General features: G+C 57.0%; 2 long non-coding RNA genes across 3 annotated transcripts; one reads left to right on the top strand and one right to left on the bottom strand.

The window, feature by feature from the left end:
- Positions 1-244: 244 nt before the first annotated feature.
- On the bottom strand, positions 245-1,070 carry LOC129529465 (uncharacterized). Of its 2 annotated transcripts, none has more exons than XR_008674968.1 (2): positions 944-1,070; positions 245-446 (listed from the first exon to the last, which is right to left on the bottom strand). It is a non-coding gene; the product is annotated as an uncharacterized lncRNA (long non-coding RNA). The 2 variants fall into 2 exon arrangements; XR_008674969.1 differs by lacking the exon at positions 944-1,070 and adding an exon at positions 820-936.
- A 5,485-nt stretch (positions 1,071-6,555) lies between these two features.
- MIR3667HG (MIR3667 host gene) lies at positions 6,556-8,443 on the top strand. The gene is made up of 4 exons (XR_008674933.1): positions 6,556-6,704; positions 6,881-7,314; positions 7,392-7,466; positions 7,998-8,443. It is a non-coding gene; the product is annotated as an MIR3667 host gene (long non-coding RNA).
- The last annotated feature ends 10,452 nt before the right edge of the window (positions 8,444-18,895 follow it).

Genomic DNA, 18,895 nt, shown 5'->3' with positions numbered 1-18,895 from the left:
CCTGCACTCTGTGTCCTGAAATACGCGTGTGCCCCGAAACACCTGCACTCTGTGTCCTGAAATACGCGTGTGCCCCGAAACACCTGCACCCGGCGTGCCCCGAAACACGCGTGTGCCCCAAAACACTTGCACCCCGTGTGCCCTGAAACACACGCGTGTGCCCTGAAACACCTGCACACCGCGTGCCCTGAAACACACACACACTGGGGTTCAGTCCTGAGGCCAGCTGGACCCTGAAAAATCACATATTTCAATTCATTTATCTCCCAGAACTGCTAATTACAAGGACATTTTGGCACAAGAGTAATTATTTTTGCTTCCCAGTTAGCCCAGATCTTCGGGAGAAGGTGGGCCCATGTGGCTTGGGTCCAGGGCCTCTGTCTTCAGAGCCAGGTGCTGTCCGAAGCATCATACCCACAGGCAGAGCAACTGGCCTCAGTTCAAATCTTTAGAGAAACAGAGAAGAGCATAGCGCTGTTTCCCCAGAAGGATGCGTCCCAAACACTTGCCTTGCCAAGGAAGGTGCTCAGGGTGAGCCCCTCAGAGGGGCTGGTCCCAGCTCAGATCCACCCTGGGGCTTGTGGAGCTGCAGATGAGGCCAGATTCCTTCCCCACAGGGGTCTCTATAGGGCATGGGGTCATGGAGGGGCACGCTCTCTCCTGCCTTCCCTGGGGGCTCCAGAGGAACAGGGAGGATTAGCTGCTGACTCCTGGGCTTCTTTCTGGGAAGGAGCCTGTAGCTCCTCAGAGCCCATGGGGCAGCCCCTTGTGGGAGCTGGAGCCCCTGCGGAGGGTGCCCAGGGCCCACATGGTGCCCACCCACTCCTCGCTGGAGGGAGGCAGCTCTGCCCATGCTGCTGCTGCAGAGGCCTGGGATAGGCAGCTTCGTGGAACCCAGACCCCATCCAGGGAAGAGCGGAGTGCTCAGGGCCCCCATTGTTACCCCCGTCTGTGACCTCGCCTCCTAGGGCTGCTCCTGACTGTCCCAGCACCCGCTCGTTCTGGGCCCTTCTCCAGGGTACGTAGATCCCCTGGCATCTGTGCGGCGTCCCCACACTCCAGCTCCGATTCCAAATCCTTCCGCTGAGTCTGCGCAGAGCTTGGTTCCCTGAACTCCTCCCCCTCACACCCAGGCTTCTTTCTGGTCTTGCTGGGGGTGGTAGTGGGGGGCTCCTCCCCAAGGGCCAAGGGTGCAGCCGTCCGGACCCAGACTCCCCTCCCACCCCTCCAGGCTGTGGGGCACGGAGACTCGCTGAGCTTCCTGGGAACAGGGCCCAGGCCCCGGCCACTTTCCCGGGAGCTCAGAGCCGCTGGTCTCCATCGGGCTCCGGGCGTGATTACCAAGGCTTGTGGTGGATGTTTCTGTGGGGTGGGGCTGTGGGCAGGGGGATTGCAGAACTAACCCCACCCTGAAGGGACAGAGACTGGTCTGTGGCTCGAGGTCTCCTCTGGGGACTGAAGCAGGGAGGAGGCCTGGCCAGCGCCTGCCCTGTGGACGCACAGGGGCCGCGGGCATCACCACCCTCTGTGGCTCAAGGGCCATATGTGTGTCCAGCAGAATCTAAGGGGCTGGAGAGGCTGCCTGGAGCTGGGCCAGGGAGAAGGCTCTGGAAACAGCACATAGGGGATTAAAGCCCTGCCCGTGGGCCTCACAGGCCGGAAGGGATGAGCTCATGAGAAAACAGTAGATCCATCTGAGTGGCCCAGCAGGGAGCCCACGCCTCCACCTGCCAGGACGGAGGCCCACACATGTTCTGAGGCTGGCCAGCCCTGCACCCCAGCCTCCCTGTTCCAACCCAGCCCTGCACCCCGGCCTCCCTGTTCCAACCCAGCCCTGCACCCCAGCCTCCTTGTTCTAACCCAGCCCTGCACCCCAGCCTCCCTGTTCGAACCCAGCCCTGAACCCCAGCCTCCCTGTTCTAACCCAGCCCTGCACCCCAGCCTCCCTGCTCCAGCTGAGCCCTGCACCCCAGCCTGTCTGCTCCAGCCCAATCCTGCACCCTAGAATCCTGCACCTTAGACTCCCTGCTCCAACCCAGCCCTGCACCCCAGCTTCCCTGCTCCAGCCTAGCCCTGCACCCCAGCCTCCCTGTTCTAACCCAGCCCTGCACCTCAGCCTTCCTGTTCCAGCCCAGCCCTGCATCCCAGCCTCGCTGCTCCAGCCCAGCCTTGCACCCCAACCTTGCTGCTCCAGCCCCGCCCTGCACCCCAGCCTCCCTGCTCCAGCCCAATGCTGTTTGTTCTGTGACAGGGTCTGAGAGGAGCACAGACTCTCCCCATTCTCTGCCTCCTGCAGGCTCAGTGAACAGGGACCACACAGCAGCCTCCGGTCCAGCCCAGGAGGCATTGCTGGCTCTGGGTGGGGCTCTGGGACTTCCAGCTGCTGCCCACCTTCTCGCTCTGTGCTCCTCCCACTCACACAGCGGAGACCCCCACATGGAGCCCCTGACTCTCCCAGAGAGCCTCACACTCTGGAGCCAGGGCTGCTGTCATTAAGACCTAGGACTAAAATTTGGCAGCAATTAAAGGCGTGCTTGCTGCCGTCCACCCACAGCTGTCAGGCTCCGCCAGAGGCCGCGCGCCTCCTGGATGCGTGCACAGAGCTGCCCCGGGAATCCTTCATTAACTCGAATTACGGAGTAAGTCTCAGTGCTTGACCCATGACCCCTGCCTGCGTGCAGAGAAAACGGAGCATTCAGTCCTAATTAGGAGGCCTGGAAGGCAGGGCGGCCTTCCCTGCAGCGAGCTGGCCTCCACCGCCCAGATTCCTGAGTGCGTCAGTTCAATTAGGAGGCGTCCCCAAAACACACCCAGTTGTTTCTGGCAGCGATGTGTCCGGTTGGCAATGATGCTTCCTGTCTGCACAGCCGGGGCGTCATTGGGTGGGTGCCCTTAACTAGGCCATTGTCGGAGCTGATTGCAATTTGCTGAGTGAGGATGAGCATGGGAGCCGCGAGCACAGATGACAGCGGCCGCCCTGGAAGGCAGTGATGGGGAGTGTTCCCACAGAGGGTGAGGGCTGGAGGACTGAGAAGGACTCAGCGCCACCTGCAGTGCTTGAGGCAATGCTGTCATTTCAGGGGGTGTCCGGTGCAGTCAGGGGGGCGGGGAAATAGGAGCAAAGATATTCTGGGACAAAGGGTTTGGCTCAAGTTGAAGGAAATGCTACACTTAGGGTCCCCAGAAGTGAGAAGCCAATTTACGACCCAGCTGCCTCCCATCCTGGAGACTTAAGCGGCCGATTCTCTGTCGGGTGGCAGGTGTGGGGGTCCCTGCCTGTAGGAGGTCTGTGGGCTGATCCGAATCCTTTCCATGAGTGTCAGAGTGGGCGGTGTTCCCTTTGTCCCAGCTGGTCCCAGAGCCGGGAGCCGCGGTCCTGGAGTCATGGGTGGGCCGACTACAAGGGGCCCCCCTGCCTCACTCCCATCCATTGTGCATCCTGGGCCCTGCCTGGGGCCTGGAGTCATGGGTGGGCCGACCGTGAGGGGCCCCCCCTGCCTCACTCCCATTCTTTCATTCTGCATCTTGGGCTCTGCCTGGGCTTTTGTACCCAAACAGCTGCATGTGCCATTTCCTTGTCCCTTCCCTGTGAGGGCAGTGTGGTGACATTGCTGGGCTGAGGAGCCTGAAACAGGACAGGAGCCTCCCAGAGACCTGGGCAGCTCAAGCCGAGCCTCCTTCTGCCTCTGCCTCCTCTGGGATCTGTGAGCCTGGTTGGCATGAGGGCTTCATCCCCCATTGAGAGAACCTGGAAGGCCTCTTCAGCCACCTGCCCCTGAGTTCCCTGGCAGGGATGACCCATGTTCCTGGGCGGTGCCCGGGGTTGACTCGACCATCTCTCCTGTCTCCAGCTGCCCTGTCCCGTGCCCTGTTGCCCATTCTCTGACCCTCAGCTTTTCCTCTCCAGCGCCTGGGGGGGCACCCCTGCCCTGCCTCTGTGGGGGTCCCGAGCCCTGACTCATTCTTTCTGAGATTCCAGCGGCGGGCAGGACCCTTGTCCAATAGGCCCCCAGGGATCCTGTATGTTCACCTGAATTCCTACCTGCCTGGGAAAAACTGGAAAGGAAACCGTTTACATCCAAAACGTACAGTTTGGAGTGGAGCCTGTGGATGGAGCCCCCTGCACGGAGCGTGGGCCCCCGGGTGGATCCCCCCCCTGCACGGAGCGTGGGCCCCCGGGTGGATCCCCCCCTGCACGGAGCGTGGGCCCCCGGGTGGATCCCCCCCTGCACGGAGCGTGGGCCCCCGGGTGGATCCCCCCCTTCACGGAGCATGGGTCTGTGGATGGATCCCCTATGCACAGAGCATGGGCCTGTGGGTGGGTCCCGCCTCATCCTCGCTGTGGATGGCCTGGCTGGGTGTCCTCGTCCCCTACCCCTGCCCTCCTGGTGGGAGGAACTCCCTCCTGTCTGCTTGGTGTGGCCGGGCTGAGTGGTGCTGCCTGACACTTGTCTTCCGTCCGCAGGAGATGTTTGAGAAGGAGCCTGTGTCAAAGTGTAGGCATCAGATGAAAATTCACCTTCTTGTTACCTATGCAAATGGGCCGGGCTCCACGAAGTCCTTGGCTGAGAACAGTGCCACTGACCGACTGAGCTCCCGATCGCTCTGAGAGAGGCTTATGTGCACAGTGGACGTGGAAGGCTTTCATGATGTTGGTGAAGCTCTCTCTGGTGAGCTGGGAGGCAGCCTCGCCACGCCCACCTCTCCGACCTTGCTGTGGATGGGTCACAGGTGATCCCACTCTGCTCAGGAGGAGCTGGCCCCCCAGCCTGACATGACCACACCCTGGTCTCCCCACCCTACACCTCAATGGGTGGGTCAGGCACATCCAAGCCCCTCCCCTCCTTAGAGGCTGGACCTGGAGCTGCACTGCACTGTGGGGTCGGCTCCCACCATGCTGCAAAGGCAGGAGCAGACCCCTCCAGACGGTGCTTTCAGGCCCACGGCTCTGTGGCAGGGAAGCCCAGTGTCTCCCTGGGATGGGCCTGGGCCACCACTGCAACCATGTTTAACAACCGCAATGTCCCCTGTGCAGCCAGGTGGGGTGCCGGGGGTGGGTCCAGAGGTCTTGGGACAGGGGCAGGAGACAATAGGGGCTGGGGAGACCCCCCAGGGTGGGGCGGGGTTGGGGGTCCTGCTGTCAGGCACACACCCATTCAGGATTGCTAGTCTCCCTCCAGGGGACTGAACCCTGATCACCACGCAGTGCCCCTTTTATCCCTGATACCGGTCCTGGCTGGGATTAATCACGACTCCTGTGTTTTCCGTTAGTATTAGCGTGGTGTATCATTCTCCAACCCTTTCTTTTCATCTATGTGTGTCTTTATATTTGGAGGGAGCTTCTTGTGGATGACATAGAATCAGGTTTTTTTTTCTTTTTTTTTTTTTTTTTCGAGGAGTCTCTTTCTGTCACCCAGGCTGGAGTGCAGTGGTGCCATCTCAGCTCACTGCAACCTCCGCCTCCCTAGTTCAAGCGATTCTTCTGCCTCAGCCTCCCAAGTAGCTGGGACTACAGGCGCCCGCCACCGCACCTGGCTAATTTTTGTTGTTGTTGTTGTACTTTTAGTAGAGATGGGGTTTCACCATCTTGGCCAGGCTGGTCTCAAGCTCCTGACCTCGTGATCCTCCAACCTTGGCCTCCCAAAATGCTGGGATTACAGTCGTGAGCCACCGCACCTGGCCCAGTCTCTCTCTTTTGATGGATGCACGTCAACCCCTGACTTCTGAAGCGATCATCCACATAGCTGGATTCCTGTTGGCCACATTGGTTACTGTTTGCTGTTCCTCGGTCTCTGTTTCTTTTTTTTGTCTTCCATTCTTTTTCTGCCTTCTCTGGTTTTGACTGAGAATTTTGTATGATTTCATTTTCTCTCCTCTCTTAGCAAATCAGTTACACTTATTGTTTTCTTTCTACTTTTTTTTGTTGGTTGTCGTAGAGTTTGCAATATACATTTACAGTGAACAGAGGTTCACTTTAAATAGTGTGGTGCCACGTCACAGGCAGTGCAATTGCCTCATGGCAGAGTGTTCCAATCCCTTACAACTTTGGTGTCATTCATTTTACTTATCCATAAGCGATAATCGCCAAATATGTGGTTACTATTATCCACTTCTCCATTTATCCATTTATTTCTCCATTTATCCGTTATTTCTCCTTGACTTTAAGAAGATAATTTAATTGGGTACAGAATTATAGGTTGTTGGTTTTATCCTTTCAACACTTTAAATGGATACAAACGGTTTATGGCTTGGGTTAGTACTAAATGTGTAGCATCGGTGGCTCAGAAATGTCGCCCCAGAAGGCACTTCCTCTGGTGGGAACAGGATGGGAAGTGGGCCAACAGGGAGAGGGTCCTAAATGTGGGAGCAGGGATGGGAAGTGGGCTAACAGGGAGAGGGTCCCAAAGGTGGAAGCAGGGATGGGAAGTGGGCTAACAGGGAGAGGGTCCCAAAGGTGGAAGCAGGGATGGGAAGTGGGCTAACAGGGAGAGGGTGCCCAAAGACCTCACAGCAGAAGGTTCCTGGAGTGAGGCCTGGTGCCCAGGCTGTCCCAGGATGGCGCCGTCAGCCCGGGGTCAGGGTGGCCATTTGGGGGCTGGTGGCAGCTTTGTGCTCCTGTCTGCAGACGCTGTCAGAGATGGATTGGGGACAATCCTGTGGGGAGGTGCTGAGGGGGGGAGCTATGACAACTGGCCCCACACCAGGTGGGTGTCATCAGAGGCAGCTGTGATAAATGGAGCGGCAAAAAATATATTTACAACTGGGCAGTGTCCAAGGCCATGAGATTTATGTTCCTCTGGTCTTGGTGGCCTCCTGCGTCCCTGAGGGCTCTGGAGGGAGCCTGGCCGGCCTCATCAGTTTTCTGTGCTGCGTCTTCCAGGAAAAGCCGGGGGCCGCTGAGCCCAGGCCACCAACGGGAGCTGTGGACCCAGCCTGACCCCTGGGCCAAGGTGCTTTCAGGGCACAGGGGGGATGCGGGAGCCTGTGGCTGCTGTTGCTTCTGCTCTCAGTTCATAAACGCACGCTGTGCACATCCCCTGTGCTTGGCAAGGGGCCTGGATAGAAGGGCCAGTGAGGAGACGCCCATCCTCCAGGCACTGTGCCTCCTCCCAAAGGCCAGCAGCCCTGAGCATCACTGTGCCCTCCCCACAAAGGTCAGCAGCCCCGGCCCCGAGCATCACTGTGCCCTCCCCACAAAGGTCAGCACCCCGAGCATCACTGTGCCCTCCCCACAAAGGTCAGCACCCCGAGCATCACTGTGCCCTCCCCACAAAGGTCAGCACCCCAAGCATCACTGTGCCCTCCCTCCCAAAGGTCAGCACCCCGAGCATCACTGTGCCCTCCCTCCCAAAGGTCAGCACCCCGAGCACCACTGTGCCCTCCCCACAAAGGTCAGCACCCTGAGCATCACTGTGCTCTCCCCACAAAGGTCAGCACCCCGAGCATCACTGTGCCCTCCCCACAAAGGTCAGCAGCCCCGAGCATCACTGTGCCCTCCCCACAAAGGTCAGCAGCCCCGAGCATCACTGTGCCCTCCCCACAAAGGTCAGCAGCCCCGAGCAGGGCCCTGGGGAGAGGCCAGGAGAGTGGAGGATGGGAGGGAGAGTCGGAAGCGAGGGGCCCGGACTTGAGTAGGGTCTGGGTGGCACTTGAGGGTTTCTGCGAGGTGGACTTATGGGCGAGAGAGCGGCATCCCCAGGCCCTGGGAAGCTCAAGGTGCCAGGAGTCCTTGGAAGGCGCGCTGCATCTGTAGGGGGCCTGGCTCTCGGTTGCGGCCCCCAGGCATGGGACCAGCTTGCTCTCAGGCCAAGGGGAGAGGGGGCAAAGCACTCACAAGGCCAGTGTCTGTGACCCTGTGTCCCTCACCCAACGTGGGACCTCCCAGAACCTTCCTCCAGTGGCACCAGTGACCGGGGGCAGCTTTGAGGTGGAGGGGGATGATTTGGAGCAACAGTGGGCAGTTTGCCTACAGCCACCTGGCTTGACACACTTGACCGGGTCACCACAGATGTCCCTGAGCTCCGCAGCACGTGGGTCCAATACAGATGTGGCAGGTTTGTCTGTTGGGGAGTGGCCTGGCTGGCAGCTGTGGGGAGAAGGCCAGGACGGGGCACAGCAGAGGCCTCACCTGCCCAGCGGGGGCTCTGGGGCTGGGGCGGCTCCACAGAGATTGCCCAAGTCCAGAGCTTGCGTCCTATGCAGCTGTCATGGGGCACAGGGCCCCTGGGTTACTGGCAGGTCCGTCAGCCACAGCCACTGCCCCATCCAGGGCCTGTTGGATTTGCAGAGGCCAGACTGACTGGGGGAGGCCAGGCCCCTCTGCACCCCTCAGGATTTGTGTGGGGGCCGGCCTCTGCCGTCCACCTGGGGCATGACAATGCATTTGATTCACTGTCTCTCTGTGTCACTGTCTCTATGTCTGTCTTTATCTCACTGTCTCTAGGTTTCTGTCTCTCTCACTGTCTCCCTCGCTCAGCTGGGTGGGAAAGGGACATTCTGGAAGGTTCCACGTGGTCTTCCCTACAGGTCAGGACAACTGGGCTATTCCAGTGACGTATTGGGGATCTGGGAAATGACCTCTGGGAGTTCCGTGAGCTCCGTCTGGAAGGTCCCCGTTCATTTCCCGTTCCCTGCTCTGCTCTATGGGGGCGCGGCGGGGCTGCAGTTCCCTGACGCCGGCATCTGCTCTGTCCCCAGCCCACTGCCCTGACCGTTTGGACAGACCCTTCCTCCCCAGCGCCCCTTGGGAGGGCCAGGGGGACCCTTGCCCAAGGCTTCTGTGCGTTTCCGGTTCTTTCTTCCCCTCTCCTGTCTGGATTCTGCATCTGGAACCTGGCCCAGGGAGGAGGCTGCGTGGGATGCTGGTGTTGCTGGGCAGCTGCCTGTGGCCCCAGCCTCCGTCTTGACCGCCTTAGTGGGTTGGGTGGAGCTGCTGCCCACCTCTCCTGCCCCTGGGGCTTGGGTGCTACCGGCTTTCACTCCCACCTCTGTGGGGCAGGCCCCCGTACACCACTCAGTCTGCTGCTCAGCCCCACAACGGCCCTGCCTTCCTCCTGACAGTCAGGCCCCCTTCTGCCATCAGGGGCCCGGCTCTGTGATGGCGCCTGGCCGCCAGCCCTGCCCACACCGCCCGGCCACCCCAGCTTCCAGGGAGGCTGCTGCTGCCCACTCTTCACAGTGGCCAGTGCAGGGTCTCCTGGGCCCCCGGGAGCAGGTCAGCCGGCAGTGTCCAGCCTTACACCACGCCCACCAGCACGGTCACTTCTCAGGGCCTTTGGTCCCTGGCGTGAGCCGAGCTGGGCTCTCGCTCTCCTGGGTCACTGGCATTGCTTATGTGCTGTGCCTGTCTCCCTTGATGGCTCTCAGCCCTGCAGGACCATGGACGTCCCTTCCCTCTCTCAGCAGGTGCCTTCTGGAAGATTCCATGTGGTGTACTTCCAGGGACAGGCATGTTCAGGAGCAGCTGGGGGCAGGCCCTGGGGTGGGGAGGTGTTACCCGAAAGGTGGGGCCATGCATGGCCCCTAAGCCGGGGCCTCCAGCTTAGAAGGCTCAGAGCAGGGCCTCCACCACCTTCCCCATCCTGAGGCCTGGGTCCCGGTCCTTCCCCACCCGGGCCTGGCTGTGGCCCAGCAGGTCTGGTGTGCATGGCGTCTGCCCTGTGGCTCTGCGGTGCTGGCTGTGGCGTGAGGCTGGGGTTCGGCTGCAGTGCTCTTTGTGCAGGGGAGGAAGAGGAGGGTGCCCCAGCGAGTGTGCACATTCGTCCAGCATCTCGGGGTGGACCTGACCTTGGTGGAGGTGGCTGGTTTCAGCTGAGAATTCGGCTGCAAATGAGTGCCTCCGCTCCTGGCAGCCCTTGGTCTGGGGAACCTGGCATCCACCGTGGCTGACCTGTGTGGTCGGCCGGCCGCTGTGGGGCTGTCAGTGACCCAGCTAATGATAACTTCAGCTAGATGCCTATTGCCTCAAACAAATGCCTGGAGTTCGCCTTCCTTCTCCTTTTTGATTAATATTTATAATTAGAATTGTTGATCAAAGATATGGGTCATGTTCACAGACTAGAACCACGCCCGTGAGGATAGCTCTGTGACCGGGCCACGGGGGGAACACACACAGACGGCAGCTTCCCCAGAATCCCACGAGGGCCCACAGCCCCGACCTGGCTCTTTCCTCCCTGATTTTCCCCCAAAGGGTGCAACAATTCTTGTTTTCCCAGCTCTGCAATCTTTCCCATCTATCAAATGGGAGTTAAGATGCAATTACTTATTTATGAATGAAATTAGAAGAGGCATATTAATAAATTATGTGAATCCATTTTTTTCTAAAAATATGATGGAGGAATTAGTTGACATATTAGAAATGCTGTGATTTTTATATTGTGATTACTTGTTCTTTTAAAGCAAAATGCATTTTAAACAGCTTAGCAAATTGTCTAATTAACCACTTTGTTTACATAAAAACATGCCTGGAAAGCGGGGGGAGCTTGCCTCTGGGATTAATGGGAACAGTGGGAAAGTTCTTGACAGGATCTCTACCAAGGAGACAATTTCTGCTGAACAGGGAGCAGGTGCTGGGGTCTGTGATTGACAGGATCTCTACCAAGGAGACAATTTCTGCTGAACAGGGAGCAGGTGCTGGGGTCTGTGAGTTTGAGCCGCGTTTGGTGTGAGCTCCGTCAAGGCTCAGTTCTGCGGCACCAGGGGCCGGAACCTGACTTGTTGTCAGGGTGTTTCTCTTGTTGTTTGGGAGAAGTCCCAGGTAAGCAGCATTTGTGCCCCTCCGGCCACAGCTCCCAACGTGAGCAACGGCCCCCCGTGAGCTTCTCCTTTCCAGCTCCTTCAGTCTCAGGGCCTCACGCGTCTGCGACCTGCCTCCTCCACTTGGAAGCCCGTGGGCTTCCTGGAGATGTTCTCAGCTCCCAAGCACAGCCTGGGAGGCAGTGAGAAGCCACACTTTCACGCATTCAAACTGAGTGAAGCTCTGTACAGCCTGGGAGGCAGTGAGAAGCCACACGTTCGTGCATTCAAACTGAGTGAAGCTCTGCACAGCCCGGGAGGCAGTGAGAAGCCACACTTTGGTGCATTCAAACTGAGTGAAGCTCTGTCATGTTCTGGGCACCAGGAAAATCTCCATGACGCCAGCATGCGTGTCCACAGAGGAAGGGGCGAAGAAAATGTCGAATGGACAGGCACCGGCATCCCGCCCAGCTCGGAAGAGGAGGACGTCCTGAGATTTGCCACAGCCTGGAGGTGATTGCGCTCGTGACAAAAGCCAGACACAGAAAGACAAATACCACGTTCTCATTTGTGCATGGGAGTTAAAATAGTTGAGTTCATAGAGGCAGAGGGTGGGGAGGGGCTGGGTGGGGGGAAGCTGGGGAGAGGTTGGTGGAACGGCACCAAGGCTCACTTAGGAGGCGACAAGCTCTGGACAGCAGGGTGGCCGTGGTGAAGGAGAACGTGTTGGGTATGTGGATTTGCTGTGACCTGACCTCAAGTGCTCTTGCCACAGAACCCAGGTGCTCCCTGCTGGAAAGCCACACACGGCAGAGGAGAGCTGGCGGGAGGAAAAGCGGGTTCGAGTCAGCGGCCTTTGGAGACGGCAGACTGAGAGTGTCACAGAGACCATCTCAAGTCTGCACGAATTCCAGGCTCTTTTATGTTAAGGGCAGGGGGACGGGGAGGGGGTTGGGATCAAGAGGTGACAGGTGACCGCACACATCTGGGTGCCAGCGAGGGTCTGAGGAGGCTGGCGATGCCTTCGTCCTTGGCATCCTTCGTCCACAGCAGAACAGCTGTTCACAGCTTCCCCTTTCATCCCGGAGTGAGTTTCAAAACCTGCACCACGACTGCCTCTGTGTATTTTCTCCGTCCTCTAGAAGATCCTAGGCTCCGTGCAGGAATGGGTGAAGGCCCCTTACACAAAAATAAAGTCAGGTCCTGAGTTCTTTTGCTGTTTCTTTGCTTTCTCCTGCAAAGTCACTCGAAAGGTGACTGGCGGAGGTGAGGCTGCGCTAATTAGCTTGATTGTGGTGACCCTTCCACAAAGCACGTGTATGTCGGCATATTCACTGGGTCATGCACCTCGAATACATATTTTTACTTGTCAGATACATGATAATAAAGGAAAAGAAAGAAAAAGACAGAGTGGAGCCTGCCCCCCGCCCCGTGAGGAGCTCGCTGCCTTGATCCTTCCTGGGAAGCGGGTGCAGATGCGGGGCGGCCCCTGGACCTGCCCTGGGTCTGGGCCCTCCTATTGCCCTGTGAGGCCACCCCTGGGCCTGGTGCTCCGTGCACCCCTGCATTCTCTGGGCCTTTGTCCCTCGTCCAGGGCCCAGGCTGAGTTGAGGCTGCCCGCAGCCAGGCACCTTCCGTCCTGTGCACATGTGCCGTCTCAGCTGCCTGGGTCAGTGCCTGAGGAGTAGAAACTACCCAGGAAATCCTGCTTGAGAAGCTGCGTTCAGCGTGGCTCTGTCCACCGAGCACACGGCATGTGGACTGCACGTGGCCGCCTAACTCAAAAGCCCCCAGAAAGCCCACGCCAATGCCCAGGTTCTGAGAAAACCTCAGGTTCCCTCTGTCCTGGGGGATGGGGCGTGAGATGCCTTCGAGTAGACGTGAGAGGCTGGTCATGCCAAGTCCTCCCTCTTCTGACGGCTGGTCACTCCGTCACCTTCTATTCTCCGATGGCTGGTCACTGTCTTCCTCCTTCCTCTGATGGCTGGTCACTCTGTCACCTTCCATTCTCTGACGGCTAGTCGCTGTCTTCCTCCCTCTTCTGACGGCTGGTCACTCCGTCGCCTTCTATTCTCTGATGGCTGGTCACTGTCTTCCTCCCTCCTCCGACGGCTGGTCACTGTGTCCTCTCTGCACTGGTCACTGTGTTTTTCCTGTACTGGTGACTCTGTGCTGCCTGCACTGGTCACTCTGTTGTCCTCCCCCTCCCCACATCTACAGCCCCAGCGAGTGCTCCACACCTGCCTGAGCTGAGCCTTGCTCTGCTGGTGCCGCATAACCAGGATGCGGCCACAAACACCTGTGCTCCGATGACATCCGACCCACCCGTCACCCAGGCCTGGAGTTGGGGCAGGAGGTGACTGGTTGTTTGTATTTGTCACAGCCTTTCCCTTTCTCCTGTCGGTGAGCCGTGCTCCAGGATGGGAGCTGTGGAATTCCCGTGGAACAGCCTCATGATGTTACAGGTTCCCTGCATCGTGGCTGGCACAGCCCTGCATGCACCAGATGCCTGGTGCCTGAGTTTCCTCCTGGCTCTGAAGCAAGAAGCTGCAGCCTCTGCATTCTTTGGGTGGAGCTTCGAGCTCCTTGTGAAAGCTCTTGGGACCCCTGAGACTGCTCCCCCAGGCGCCGCACTCAGCCCTGGATGTGGGTTGAGAAGGAGATGCTGTGGGCTGGGGGCCTGGGGCTTGTGCTGGGGGTGGCAGGTGGGCAGGAGAGGAAGAGGCGCGGGGGTTTTAGGCTCTCAGGACTCTGCATGAGGCGGCTCCCCTGCACCCCTGCCAGTGGGACCTTCAAGCCAGCATGGCTGGTCGAGAGGGCATGTTCGTCAGACCTGCAGGCACGCACGTTATTCTCGGGATGTTCAGGGATGTGTGGGCTGAGAAGGGGCTCCGCATCCTCCTGGTGGGTAGGGCTTGGGCTGTTGTGGTGGAGGACATGGTACGTGTGATGCTTCTGCTGTCCGGGAAGGCAGGGGGCAGGCAGCATCCCAGGGGAGCTGCTCCAGGAACTGGCTTCTCGGCTTCCTACAGTGGTGGGGGCTGCTGTGGGGATGGCCTGTGTGTCTCAGACACCTGGACTGTGCACTGAGGCCTGGTGTGGCTGTTGCAGTCCCTGAGGACTGGAGTAAAGCCCCCCACTTCCAAGTGAGCCTGGAAGAAAGACCCCGAAACCCCCCAGGCATCAAGGGTCCCACAGTGGAAGCCTAGCAGAATGACAAACCGGGAAGGAAGAGGGCTCACAAAGGTGACAGACCTGATTTTAATTCCTCTGGACTTTAATGTTTCTGAACTTTAAATTGCAAGGGAACTTAGCATTTAAACCTTAATTTCTCCTTAAAATTTTTGTAAGGGGGGAGAACGCTTGCATTCAAACGGGGGACGTCTCTTGTCATTTCATCACAGGAGTGCTTCCTGTGTCTTTATTGGATGGTTTCACTGCAGAGCCTCGGTAAGCCATGCTGGACAGAGCGCTGGATGTAGTTTGGGGTGGATGAAGAACTGGGAGTGGACCTGGAGGGGGCCGCACTGTCCCCAGAGGCCCAGGAGGACCCAGAGCCGCCGGGGCACAGCCTCCTGATGGGGGAGTGCCAGCTCTTTGCTCAGAGCCAGCTGCAGCTGCTCACCCCTCAAGGGGATGCTGAGGCTGGTGGGTAGGGAAGGAGGGAAGGAGGCTGGCCAGGGGTGAGTCCTTCCCACTGTGACATTCTCTTGGGGGCACACATGCCCCTGGGAGGCAGCTGGACTTCTCAGACTGTCAACACGAGGACACGAAGTAGATGCAAGGGCCTGGCTGGCACCTGGAGCAGCCTGGGGCAGCCTGGTCATCGTCCTCGGCCGTGCCTCCTGCCCTGTCTGCTCCTTCTCCCTGGGGACCACAGCCCACACCAGCCAGTGACGTGTTGGAGCTGGGGCCTCAGAGACAACTTCGGGGCCTGGAGGGTGGCCTGATGTCAGTTATGGGTGGGGACAACCGGGTTGGGCTCAGGGAGGCGTCTGGGTGGTGGAGGAAGTCCCTGGAGTTGAGTGGTCCAGGCCAGGGTAGTGGATGGAAGGTCACAGGGATGCCCCTTCCTCTGGGATGGCAGAGGGGTGAGAGCCGCAGAGTCGGGTGCAGTTGGGGGCTGGAGACCACTGGGACAGGGACAGTCTGAGGGGCTCCCTGCCACCCGACGCTGTCTCTGCCTGGAGGCTCCCGACGCTGCCTTGCCTGGTGGCTCCCGAGCCGCCTGTGCCTGGAGGCTCCCGAGCCTGGGGCTCCTTGGGTAGCTTCAGCTCCAGCCCCGCGGCACCGCTGTCTGCAGTAGATGCCCTTGCTTCTGGCCTCCTGTTACTCTTGTTTCTTTATCTTTTCTTGAAAAGATTCTAAAATGTCCCCGCCTGTCAGTGCCCGGATCTCCCGCAGGCCTGGTCCAAGTGGAGGGGAATTCCGCTGCTGGGACCTTCTGCTCCCGGGGCTGTTTCCCGTCCTGCTGTGCGCTGGCGCAGGCTGCGAGGAGCTCTGAACCCAGTGGGGGCCGTGCCCGGCCTCCCTGCTCCCCACCTCTAGGGAGACCCCCCTCTCAGAACACACGGTGCTGTGGACCACCCCTCAGTCCCCTGGGTAGCATCCAGGGACTTTCTGGGGTCTCTCATTTCTGTCCCAGAAAGCACGACCCCGGGATTAGAGAAGATCGCCCTCCACGCTCCAGAGACTTTGGACCACATGATGCCAAGTTTATGGACAGACCCCTGAGTCGTTAGGAAGCATCTTCCTCCGTGACGTTTTTAGAAAGTGGTGTCTATTTGGAAATGGAATCGGGCTATGCTGTTGGATTGCGGGAATTCTAGGAGAGGCACTTTGTTTTACCTGTATTCCCCTCAGCCCTGGAATATTTTGCGTGTATTCCCCTCCGCCCTGGTATATTTTGCCTGTATTCCCCTCAGCCCTGGAATATTTTGCGTGTATTCCCCTCCGCCCTGGTAGCAATGATGTCCCGGGTTCGGACTGACCTGCCGCGCTGCGGTGTTTTCTGCGGAGGCATGGACTTTCTTCTTTGCACGTCATGGTGTTTGGTGAATCGTGAGGGGAGGTGTCTCGGGCAGCCCGGTGGGAGCTCCCAGCTTCTGCCGTGTTCTGACCGCACCTCATTCTGCACAGGAGACGATCCTCCCTGGCCGGCGGGATTCATGACCCTTCGCGCAGTTGCCCCATCCAGATCCATGTGCAGGACTGGTCTCGCGTGACACACACGGCCGGCACCTTTCAGACGGAAGTGGAGGGGCTGACGTGCCGTGGGCAGAGCGCTAGCCAGGCTGCCCAGAGCGCGCGTCATGTCCGTGTCCGTGAAGACGGTGTCTCTGTGTATAGGTCACTGCAGGGGGGAGAGGAAAGAGCTCCCTGGACCTTGCAGGACGCAGCCTGTGGGGAAGGGGCTCCCGTTCTTGCCTGCGTCCCGCAGCCCTGGGGTGTGGTTTCCTGTCTTAAACCACCTCCATCAGCCTGGATTATGTTCAAATTGTGGAGCGCAGCGCCGGAGGGGGCCTGCATCCCCACTGCCCCTTCATGTCCAGGTGCGGTGTCTCCGTCCCAGAGAAGCTGCATGGAGTCCCCCCACGGTTCCCACTGGAGCCAGACCTCAGACTCGGAGCTCCTCAGTCTCTGCTGGGTCAGAGGCAGTGCGTTCATTTTAGGAGCAAAGTTGGATTCAGATTGGGATGAGCACACGAGGCCCCAGGTGGAGCTACTCCTTCTGCCTTTGGAAGTTCTGTTGAGAAATTGCACATGATGACGTTAGCAGTCTTCGCTAGGCATAGGATGTTTTAACGAATAGACTTCCGTTTCCAGTCATCTCTTACTTTAAAACATGTCTGTATTACAGAACTAAAAAATGCTCATCATAGAGGGAAATATTGGAATATAATGAAATAAAGAAGAAAATTAAAATAAATAATCCATAACTTGGTTATCCAGAGACAACTCCTGTTAATTTTTTTTGATGTATTTCATTCCTAAAGTTCTATCTTTTTAAGATTGTCATGTAGGGAACACAGGAATCACGTCCCGTGCCCCCTTCCTTTCTTAAAATAGCATAGTTGATGCCTTATTAAAATCTTTTTTTATTATCGTAAGTAATAAATTTCAGCCAGATTTGCATGTGTGGATTGCATATTCTCTTATTTTCTCTCTTTTCTGTTAAATTATTGATGCCGTGAATACAAACAACTCCCTCCCACGCTGCTTTGCTTTCCAATTAAAGCAAAATGCAAAGCCAGTCCCGTGTGCCGTGTGCCGCAGGTCGTTGGGGCTAACTTTTGAAGAGCAAGAGAGAGGAGCCCTTTGGGAGGTGAGGCAGCTTCAGGGAGGGGCTTGGTAAGGAGCTGCCGGGTCTGAGTCACAGTTTCTGCAGTTTTGTGGGGATCCAGGTGTGCTGGCTGAGAAGCCTCTAGGAAAAGATGGGTGAATTATTTCAGGCAGGGCCCAGCTTGCTGTGTGACAGGGGCAGCAGCTGGGAATGAGAGAGGCCTGGCTAAAGTCATTCCAAGACCCCTCCCGGGTCCTTCCTTCACTCGGGGCCACCCACCAGGAGCCAGCCCGCCACATGGTCTTGGGGGCATCCCAGCACGGGTCCGGGTGTGCTGTGCAGGAGCTGTGAGTCTAATTTCAGGGTCAGCTACTGGACTCAGCTAGGTTTTCCCAGCATATGGGGTGAGAACGCTCCCACCTGGGCTGGGGGCTCAGACACTCGAGCTGGCTTGACAGAGGCAGCCCCAACCCATATTCTCATTGGCTTTTTTTTTTTTTTCCGGTTACCTCCTATCCATCATCCAAAAAAACACATGCCCAGCGGAGAATCACTGCTTCTGCGGCCTGCTCCTGGCTGATTTCCAGGCGACCCATGCCTGTGTGGCTATGCTTCTTGTTAAGATATTGAAAAACTCCAGTGCCAGTTGGCAAATAGCGCAGTAGTAGCTGGAATGAGTAGTGGCATTAATTAGTAACGAAAATCATAACGTAACTGCACTCATTTGAGCCAGTTGTCCTAAGTGCCACAATTACCCTTGGTAAATGGGTCTCTAATGGTGTGGTTTTAGTCAATAGTAGAATTATTAAATATATAGAATTCTTTAGTAGCATTATAAGGTCCAGACAAATCGGGGATATAACTGCTGTTAGTTCAGGGGAAGCTGAAAGAGGATTTGCACTGCAAACAGTATTTTTGATGCAAACATACATTCTCCCCTGTAAGTTACCTAAGGACCTGGTCCACAGGAGATGGGCTTGGAGCCCTGATGGCTGATGTGGTGGTCACTGAGTGGACAGAGGTGGAGCAGGTGGAGGTGGGTGTGTCTGCACTTGAGGAGGGGTGAGCAAAGGCTGGGGTGGGAGAGCAGGGAGCAGGCGGTACCCAGTGGGTGTTGAGGGGTCAGGAGGAGTGCAGGCACCGAGGTCCATGTCATGTGGGTGTGTACCTGGCCATTATGATCCAAAGCATGTCCGGCTGTGCTCCCACTGGCACCAGGACTTACGACTGCCCATTCCATGGGAAAGTCATTGGAAAAGTCCAGTGCCATTCCCTGTGTCAAAATGTGACCCAGACAGGGTCATCATGTAGCTAGCAATGGCCACATCAAAGATACTATGAACAATTTTAAACAACCCCACCAACAAAATCATTTATAATAGCATCCGAGACAAGAAATACTTAAGAATAAACAAATGTGCAACACACACACACTGACAAATATAGTGCATTCATGAGAGAAATTTAACAAAGAACTAAATAGATGGAAGGATATACAATGTCCATGGATCATAAGACTCAACACTGTTGATTTCAATTCTACCCAACTGGTCTATAGATTCATTGTAATCCCCAAAGATGTTTTGTAGAAATGGCAAACTGATTTTAAAATTTATGTATAAATGCAAAAAAATTGAAAATAAGAAAAATAATTTTGGAAACAAAAAATAAAGTTGGAAGACTTATCCTACCTGATTTTAAGATTTACTGTAAGACTACAGTAAAGACAGTGTGATATTGGCATAAAGAGAGACAGTTCAGTGGAACCAAACCAAGAATCTAAAAATAGGGCTAAAAATTGATATCTGTATGGAAACAAAGTGAATTTCAACCCTTACTTCATACCATATACAAACATTGACTAAAAATAGATCCTAG

This window comes from Gorilla gorilla, chromosome 23, assembly GCF_029281585.2.
Source record: "Gorilla gorilla gorilla isolate KB3781 chromosome 23, NHGRI_mGorGor1-v2.1_pri, whole genome shotgun sequence".
Lineage (NCBI taxonomy): Eukaryota > Metazoa > Chordata > Mammalia > Primates > Hominidae > Gorilla > Gorilla gorilla.
This window is presented reverse-complemented; position numbering and strand designations above follow the sequence as displayed.